The sequence below is a fragment of the Monodelphis domestica genome, chromosome 3 (assembly GCF_027887165.1).
Source record: "Monodelphis domestica isolate mMonDom1 chromosome 3, mMonDom1.pri, whole genome shotgun sequence".
NCBI lineage: Eukaryota > Metazoa > Chordata > Mammalia > Didelphimorphia > Didelphidae > Monodelphis > Monodelphis domestica.
The window spans coordinates 345213813-345224368 of record NC_077229.1 but is presented as its reverse complement, the minus strand read 5'-3'; positions in this window follow the sequence as shown (position 1 = coordinate 345224368).

Genomic DNA, 10556 nt, shown 5'->3' with positions numbered 1-10556 from the left:
TACAAATAAATTGCTTTGAAATGTCAATATTTTTCAAAAGGCACTTAGTAATGCTGGAAGGGGAGAGACACCTTCGTTCCTGTTGTCACTGTAAAAATTTCCTGACACCCTCATATCTGATAACTTCATTTTGGGTTGCAAATGAAAAGTACCCATATTTTATATCCCTCTTCCTTTTCATTCTGATGGACCAAATGCAAGCATGCAGACAAATGGGATCCTTATTCTTCTTCTCTAGAAAGATCTGATGATAGTTCTCGCACAAGCAGAAGAATCAGCTCCAGGCAGTCTTTTCTAGAATGTATGGTGATTTTTTTTTTTGCTTTCCCATGAAAAATCTTAAAGATCGTCCAGTTTAACTTCTACTTTCTTTTACAGATGGGGCAGTTAGGTGGTGCAGTGCATAAATGCTGGACCTGGAGTCAGGAAGACTCATATTCAGAGTTCAAATCTGGTCTCAGACTCTTACTAGCTTTGTGACCCTATAAAAGTCACCTTGTTGGCCTGTTTTCTCTTCTGTAAAATGAGCTGGAGAGAAAAAAAGCAGCAAACCTCTCTAGTATCTTTGCCAAGAAAACCACAAAAAGGGTCATGAAGAGTCAGATGGGACTGAAACAACTGAACAACTATTTTTTCAGGTGAGGACACTGAGTCCCAGGAAGGTTAAGGACTGGTATAAGGGCATAAGCTTGGGGGATGGGGGTTAATAATAATATATTATTATTACGTAGCCCTCCATTATTTCAAAACATAATCATATATGCCACCTGTTTTGATCTCTTCAATAGCTCTATGAAAGACTGAATTCATCCATTCATTTGTTTAGCAGACACTTAGGAAGCCCCTGCTCTGTAAAAGCTGATCTGTTTGCTGCTGTGAGATAGTCAGGGCAGGTGTTTTTATATGTATTTTACCAATGGGGAAGCTGGAACTCAAAGAGCTCTTCACCCTTGGAGAAGCTGCTGATAGAACTCATTGTCTATTTCCTGTCTAAGGCTCTCTATGAGTCTTAGGAGAAAAGGGGAGGGAGAATTTCTTTCTTTTTTTTAACCTCATTTCCTAACTTGAAAAAAGCAAGTGGACTTGCTTTAATGATAACCAATTGGCTATTTGCTTCTACAGTCAAATTGAAACTAGAGCTAAATGTTTTATAAAGTATTTTAAAAAATCATTTGTGTTTTATATATGGATTAAAATCATAAACACTTGATGAACTTTTGTTGAAATGCCACAGACTGTTGCAATCATTCTCCCATCCCCACTGGCCTTGGCCTATAGAAAATCACAGGAAAAGTGGAAGTCTAAGTGACTTTTGGGCTGATCTACTTGCTGTACTGTGGGGGAGATACTATTGTGTTACCTGGAGATGGGAAGCAATTACATGCCCAGGTCAACAGGTCTCTCCTTCCACAAAATCCCTGGGTCCATCATTAGGGCATTTATAATCAATCAGCTTAATTGGCCAAGTTTCACTGAGAGAAGACTTCGGTGTTGGTTTACCAACATCCTACTCTTACATACTGAGGGTCTCTTACAGCCAAGGCAGACAATAAATGTCTCCTTCGCTCAGCTGAATCTATTATTTATGGAGTGCTTCAATGAAGGTCTAGTTATGGGTGGGTGGGGGTTGGTCTGCAGCTTCAATTAGCTATAAAAGCAAACATAAATAGCTGGCTAATTTCAAAGAGGATGATATTGAAGCTCAGGTCTCTTACCCAAGGGACTTCCACCTATAGAAGAGGACACAGAAAAGCATCCTTTTCGAATCAGCTGGTCAATAACTTGCTCTATGTTGTTGGACCCACATGGTACAATGACAACAGGATTTCTTAGTCAGTGATTTCCTCTTTGGACCTCAGTTTCTTTATCTGTAAAATGAGGGAGTTGGGCTAGATGATCCCTAAAGTCCAATGAAGATCTATGTGAATGATCATGTGAATATTAGAGTTAGATCATAGAGATCCTGCCTCTAGAAATATCCCCCTCTTTTTACTGCTTCTCATTCCAGTCCCTAGCACATAGTAGGCACTCAACAAGTACTTGATTAATTGAAATATTGTACATAATTCAGTAGTAGGGAAGTCCTTGGACCTCATCCAAAGAAGTTTAAGAACTGAAGGAATTTTGCTATAATGTCATTTAATCTATAAAGTTAGGGTAGACTTGATGTTGGTACCCTTGTTGGTTCAGGTTCAATGATGGGAGAAATGAGGAATCCTACCTTATTAAATAGTTCACAAAAGGAGGATGTGTTTAGAATTAACATAGTAAGCATATGCAACAAGTATACAGTGGCACTTGGGTTCTATAGATTGACATCTCACCTCCTTCCCCAAAGAAATGCATCTGGTCAAAAGGATACGATGTGGTGACTCGGGTGTTCTTTAGACATTCACCAAATTTGAGGTCCCAGACTTCACATGGGTGGGACTTTTTTTGCCTTTAGGTAACCAAGAATTCATATCAATATATCCAGAGGCTACCTCAGTGACAACTTTGTCAACTTTTAGGGGAAAATAATCCACGTTGGAGGGACTGGGAGTAAGGAGGAGAGTGTTGTGGGGAGGGGGGAAGAGGCACAGGAAACCTTAGCAAAATTACTCCTACCACATTGTCCTATGATTTAGCCTGAATGAATAGCATTAAAAGACTCCAGCCTGTCTATATCACTGTGTAATTGAAAATCTGTTACTCTAAAAAATGACTACATATCCCAAGAGCCCACTGACTTCCTGTCATTACATACTTCCTGTAGACAGAGGATAAAGGGAGTGGGTGTTGAGGCTCCTCTTTTTTGGCATGATGTAGCAACAGTGGTGATGGTGGTAAGGTAGGGAAATTTGGAAAATGGCCAACCAGCCATGGGCATGTGGTTTTTATTTGGTATTCTCTTTATTCCTTGATTTCTAATGATCATTTAATAAACCTTCATAAAATGTAATGTTTTTATTATTTGAGATATAATTTTAAATTTTTTACATTATGGAGCATATATCATAAATGAATATTCTCCTTCTTGCTAAAATGTATTTGAGTACTTCTCTTTTAAAAAACATTTTTTGAAACCAAGAAAACAGGAGCTCTTTACAGTAAGCTCCTAGTCTAGATCTCAAAAAGTCATTTCCCATTCTATCTTCCTTTAGTCTCTGATGGAGAGGTGGCCCATTTCTTCACCAAAGCCTCTGCTACTTTTCCTTTGATTCCATCTGCTATGTCTCCTCTGGCAGATCTTCCAAAATCTCTCTCCTTCACTCAAATCCTTAATATCTCTACATCTGTTGACTTATTCCTTGTTTCCCATAAATACAACCCAATTTCTTCCATTCTTAAAAAAATCTCATTTGACTTTGCCATTTCCTCAAGTTCTCATCCTGTAATTCTCCTTTCTTTTATAGTCAAACTCTTAGAAAAAATACATTATACATGTTTGCTTCCAAGTCTTCTCCTCTAACTTATTTTTTAAAAAGCCTTATAATATGGCACCCAACTATATCTTTCATCTACACTACAACTGGGTTACACAAAGTTACTAATTATCTCCTAATTGCCAAATCCAATGACCTTTGCTCAATCCTTCCTGACCTCTCTATACTGTAGGATTTGACAGTATTGATCAATCTCTCCTGGTTAACTTGCCTAAGTTTTCATAATACTCTTCTCTTAGTTTTACCAGTCTGACCACTCCTCTCAGTCTCCCTTCCTGAATCATCATCCATTTCCTGGACCTGAACTGTATATCTCCAAAGGCTCTCTCTGTCTCTCTGCCTCTGTCTCTCTCTCTCTCCCCTTTCTGTTGATTTCATAGGTTCAATTATTATTTTTATGCAACTGATTTCCATCCTTTCCTGAGTTTCAGTTACATATCATCAATTGAGTATTTCAAAATAGATGTTCTACAGGGATTTTAAATTCCATAAGTCCAAAACAGAATCCATTATCTTTCCTCATAAACAAACCTATCTTCTGAAATTCCTTATCATTGTTAAGGTCATCATTCGCCCAGTCACCCAGGTTCAGAAACTTGGAATAATACTCAGTTCTTCACTCTCTTCTACCTCACATATCCAATCAATTGACATCTTGTCAATTCTATTTCCTTAACATCACTAATACTTTTGCCCTCTTTACCAGTCCACCATCCTAGGTCAAGGCCATATCACTCCTTGCTTTGATTATTGAAGTAGGTTCTCCCCAATCCATGCATTTACTTTGTTATTTTATAATTTAGATTGAGTTAAACTTTGACTAATACATTAAATTCCAGACTTGATAGCACGCTGATTACCATTTCCCCCAACTCTTTCACAAATTGCTTTATGGTTTTGGTACATTTGAAGAATGTAAGGGGAAATTTTTTCATATATATGTACAATTATAAACATAAATAACTTTATTAATACTTAAATTTTTTTTATTTATTTGCTTTTACATGAAAATTCCCAAATATCTCCCTTCTTCTATCACTGCATATAATGTCCTCTTGGTTCTACTCATTTTGCTCTTCCTAATTTCATGTATGTCTTTCCATGGCTTTTAAAAAATTATCCAGTCACCGATTCTAAGGTGCAGTAGTATTCCATCACAATTATATACCACAGTTTGTTCAGCCATTCCCCAATTGATGGGCATCCTCTCAATTTCTAGTTCTTTGCCACCACAAACAGAGCTGCTATGAATATTTTAGAACATATAGGTTCTTTTCCTTTTTTCCTTGATCACCTTAGGAAATAAAACTAATGATAGTATTTCTGGGTTAGAAGATATATGCAGTTCTCTAACTCTTTGGGCATAATTCCAGATTGCTCTCCAAAATGGCAGTAATTGCCTTCTAATTGATCTTCTTTAAGTCTCTTCCGTTTTCTTTTCAGCCTTCTAATAGCTGTCAAAGGTATATTATTCCTAAGGCATAGATCTAATTGTATCATTCCCCACTTTTAACAAACTCCAATGACTCCCCTTTACCTCTAGGATCACAAACAAATTCCTCCATTTGGCATATAAAACCCTTCCCAACCTAGCTCCAACTACCATTGTGATCACATTACACATTACCTTCTATCATGTATTTTGTGGTCCAGCCATATTGATCTACTGCTTACTGTTCTTCATATCTGACATTCTATTTCCTACCTCTGTATCACTGCAGTCTTTCCTCTATGATCAACAGGAATTCCCTTTTGTTTATATCTGCCTCTTAGAACCTTAGTTTTGCTTCAAAGCTCAGCCCATCTATATTTGTCCTTGACTGATCTCCTAAGCTGCTAGTGCTTTCCCCCACCTCCAAAACTACCTGGTACCCATACTCATCTGGTTGCATGCTGACTCCCTTGATAGAATAGAAGTTTCTTGAGTCCAAGCTGTGTTACATTTTTGTCCTGGAGTCACCAGTACCTGACACTATGCCTAGAATCCAGCAGAAGCCTAATGAAAGCCTAGGGATTAATTGATCAATTTTGTCAATAAAATTCTTAGCCTCAGTTTGTAATAGAGTTAAATAGAATTTTGCAACAGAGTCAAAGAATCGCATGCACAGCTATTGAATCATTGAATTTTTGAGTCAGAAAGGAAATCATCTATGACATCTTCCAAACAAGAACCCCCATTCCATTTTGTCTCATAAATAATCTTTCATCTTTTGCTTTAAGATGAACAATGAGTGTAATCCACTCCTTCCTGAGGCAGCCCATTCCCTTTAGAGGCAGTTTAGAAAATTTTTACTCATATCAAGGCAAAATTTTCCTCCTTGCCATTAACACTCATTTCTTCCATTTTGCTCTGGAGTCATATGAAACAATTCAAATCTCCTTCCCACATGACAGCTTTTCAGATACTTGAAATCAGCTCTCCTACCCTATGACTTCTCTTCTCCAGGCCACATGCCCCCTGTTTCTGCAACCAATCCTCATAATTCTTGGACCCAAGCCCCTTCACAATCCTGTTGTCCTTCTCTAGATACTTTATAGCTAGTCAATCCCTTCCTGTAATGCCTGGTACTGAATAGTGATACTGAAGATGTGGTTTGACCAGGATAGAGTACAGAGAAACCATCACCTACTTACTTCTGGGAGTTCTGCCTTGCAAGGCAGCCCAAAGTCACATTAGTTTTGGTAGATTGTCATATCAGAAATCTGAACTCGAAGTCCGGCTATTAACAGATGGCATAAAACTAAATTATTTGACTCCATTTTGTTTCCATCTTCTTTATCATGGAGAATGATCTTCAACCTGAAAAGGTTAATAGAGAATTGATTCCCCAGAATACATATGGATGTATTAATAGTGTGTGGCTTCTACTTTAAATGAATTCAAGTCCCCTGGTCTAGTCAGCTTACATTCCAGATTATTGAATGAACTCATAACATGATTACTGAGCCATAATCAGTCATCTTTGGGGAACTAAGAGTATGGGAGAGGTATCAGGAGGCTAGAGATGAGGAATGTCCTCATTTTCAAAACTAATGAAACTGGACCAATATACATTTTATGATGTAGCCAAAGTATTGAATTATTTTGTTTAACTGTACATTTCTTTTACAAAGGAAAGCCTGGGGAGAAGTAGTTATAGAGACAGTGATGTGAAGAAGAAAAGATTATCTGTGAAGCATTTTAAGAATACATAGAAGAAATTTAGATGGGGATGATTTGATGAGCATGTTAAGTAGAATAAATTTAATAAATTTTAAAATAAAACAAAGTTTTGAACAAAAGCTCATAGCATCATACACTATCTTCTTTTCTGTTCATTGTATATGAAAGTGTTTATCTTTGTTGATGAATATAGGGAGAAAAAGCATTTGTAAAGTATTTTCTACATTGAAAGTCCTGTGCTAAGTACTGGGAAGATGAGAATACAGATGGGATAGGGAGATTTTTGCTGCCCTCAAAGAGTTTACATTCTAATGAAGGGAGACTATACGTATACATAGACATAGACATAGACATAGACATAGAGATACACACATGTATTTGGGCATGGTAGCTAGGTAAGAGTGTTTCAATTTGGAGAATTATGGGGATGACAAGGGGAACAACTAGGTCTTTTCTCAAGAAAATGACAGCATTGATTTAATGATACTTATCAGAGCAGAAAGGAAAAGTGGTTGTTGAAGGTAAAGAAAGAATGCAAGGGTAAGAGGGATAATAACAGGGGTGAAGACGAAGATGAGGCTGCAAGGGACAAGGATTCTAAAAAGAAATGTCCTAGCCCTTCCTGAGTTTGATCTCCAGAAATCAGACTTTGGAGGGTGAAGCAACAGTTGCAAGATGGTTTCCTTTGTAATCCAATGTATTTTATTTTATACATTTACAAACATAATTCTAGGAGGGCCAAAGAATTCACCTGATTGTCAAAGGAGCCATGACACACACAAAACATGTAAATAAACCCTGATCTGTGTAGAAGCTATAGTTCTGTGAGTTTTCTATCTACACCTATAAAAAACATTTGGCCTGATTTATTCAAGAAAGATTTTTGAGAATTTAACAAGAAAAACAATGACCCTGAGAACCAGCATGGCTTCCCCTAAGTGAGTACAGATTAATATCATTTTCTTTTCTTGGTAGAGTTGTTAGATCATGGGAATGCCATGGTACTTCTGGAAGACAAATTTAATAACATTTCTTCTAATATCTTTATAGACAAGAAAGAGAAATGCAAACTGGATTAAAGTTAAGTGCATTTGTAACTGGTTGAATGACTGCACCTAAAGAGTCTTGATTAATGGATTCTTGGTGGAGCAGACAAAGAGGGAGAGGGAGAGAGAGAGAGAGAGAGAGAGAGAGAGAGAGAGAGAGAGAGAGAGAGAGAGAGAGAGAGAGAGAATTCTTTGTATTCAATTCTGATATGGTCACCATTTTATGAATGATTTGCAGGAAAGCAGAGATGGCATACTTACCAAATTTGTAGACAATGCTAATCTTAGAGGAAGAGCCAATATGTCGGATAACAGGATCAAGAACCCAGACAAGAGCCTGGATAGATCTCTGCAGGCAGGAACAATGGTTCAATTCCAACAAGAGGACATTTCATACGGATAAAAGCAAAGTAATGCACTTAGGATAAAGACAAGCAATTTCACAAGCACTGGAGGGAGGCAGACATTTCAAGGTGGTAACTCATGAGAAAAAAAAACTAAAGTGATGACTTTTAGTTGACTGCAAACTCAAGATAAGCCAACAATGTGACATGGCTGCCAACAATAGGAATGAAATCTTAAGGTGCTGCTTTAACATAAATAGAGTATTTATAACAAGGGCAGTGAGAGCCTCACTGTACTTTGTGTTAGACTACATCTGGACTCTTTTCTTTAGTTCTATCATTCACACTTTAAAAAGGGACATTTATTAGAAGAGTGGGGTGACTGAAAAGGATAGAACTAGACTCGTGTCACAGGAAGAAAAGTTGAAAGTGCTATGGATGTTTAGTCTAGAGAAGAAGAAAAGACAGAAGGGAGAGGGGCCATGCTACTTGAACTATCTGAAGAAATGTCATGTGAACTATACTGAGGAAATGAATCTGCCAACTCCAAGGGAAGAAATAGAATGAAGGGGGTAAGAGCTGCTGAGAGAGATTTTTGTTAAATATTTAGAAAGTATTTCCAAATTTGGTGATACAAATGTGTATTATTCCTAATAATTCGAATGATAAACAACAACATTGAATGGCTTGCCATGTAAGTTAGTGAGTTGCCCAATACTGAAAGAATTTGAGCGTAAGCTAGAAAACCATCCATTAGAGATGCTGTATGTGGAAATTGCTTCCAAGGATGCTCACTTTTCTCTTTGTGGAAGATTCATTTCAGTTGCTTCATATTGGGGTATAGCATCTTCAGGCTAAATGTACTAGTGTCATCCCTTGAACTGGGCTAGTGGGGAGGCACTGGGAATCCAGGAAAAAAGGGAGAGAGGTTCTTTCCACTTCAAATGATGCAAAAGAAGAAAGATAGCTTACAAATGCATTTTTTTTGCAGTAGAATGATAAAATCTCTACCCCCCCCCAATCTAGTGATTTCTCATTAACCTAGAATAGGCATTTGACAGGTGACTCAGAGCATGAGTCTGAGAACACTCAGTTACTCAGCTGTTTCTAGGAGGGGAGAGAAACTGTGGTAAGAAAGGATGGAGAGAAAATAAGCCCTGTCTATGGGAATGATTCTGAATGTACAAGCTCATGAAAGGAGTAGCCTGAAAGTCATGTGGCCATTTCCACTTCTAAAGCCCATTCCCCCCCAACCCCCCCCATAACCCACCTAAACTAGAATTTATTATTGCTTCCTGGAAATAAAGGCAGGGGACTTTTAAAATGTTTAATATTAAAAACAGAAAAATCAAAGAAAGAAAATAATTATACTTCTAACAGTTTTTAGAATAAATGCTCATGAGAAATATTTTTCCCACCAATATTTCATCCCTCCTTTCCCCTGCTTTTGTTCATAAGCTAAAGAGTTCCACATGGATAGGAGAGATGAAGTTCCCCTTGGGAAGGAAGATCAAAGAGACTGGGGCTCACATTTCTGCCTGTTTTCCTTGCAGCCCCAGAGGCAGGCTTCTGGAACACTTGAAGTACTTTCCAAAGGACTGGGTTTAAAACAACTGAATGCTGAATAAATGATGCAGAAGAGAATGTGTGTGTTTAATAATGCCCCAATTGGTTGTTTCAGACACAGGTCTGATGTCTGGCTGGGGAGGTGGAAATATTATGGCCAACATTACAGAAACCTGCCCATGTCTGAAGAATCGCTTAGTTTTAAAACCACATGCTTTGGAAGAGGGCTGTTAGCAATGTAAACATCAAGGTGCCTCTGACTTGAATTCAGTCCAAAGTAGAAAGCCATAAACCCATCATGAAGTACTTTTGAGACTTACATAATTTAAAAATCAATCACGTGAAAGGTAACATAGTGTAGTGTATAGAATGCTGGACCTGGAATCAGGAGGAACTGGATTCAAATCCCACCTTTGACCCTTACTAGCTATATGACCATGAGGCAATCTGAGTCTGTTTCCCATCTTGAAAATGAGCACATCCTAATGAAATATGCGATAAATACTTATAATTAGGAATTTGCTCTTTAGGGGAATCCAGACTCTAGGACTTCCAAGGTTGATTCCAGGTCTAGATTTATGTCATTTATGTACCTGGGCTACTGGAAAAATGGCAGTACCATCAAGGCAAATGGAGAAATTCATTAGAGAGTCAGTTTTAGGGGAAGGTGATGAGCATATTAAATTGTGTGATATCTAAGAGAAGATAGCTGATGATGAAGGCCAGCTTAGAAGCTCATCATTTGGTTACAATTGGTTACAAAGTCATGAACTATGGGGATGTAGAGACCCTGCATTCAAATCTCATCTCTGATATTTACTGACTATATAATTTTGGGCTATTCACTTAATTTCCCAGAGTCCAGGTTTATTTATCTACAATATGCATTAGATGAGATGGTTTCAGGGTCCCTTCTAGCTTGAGCTATAATCCTATGAGCCAGTAGTTGAAGTTTGGGTCCCCCTCCTTTTAGTAAACAAAAAAGAATGCTATGCACTCTATTCTTGAAAGC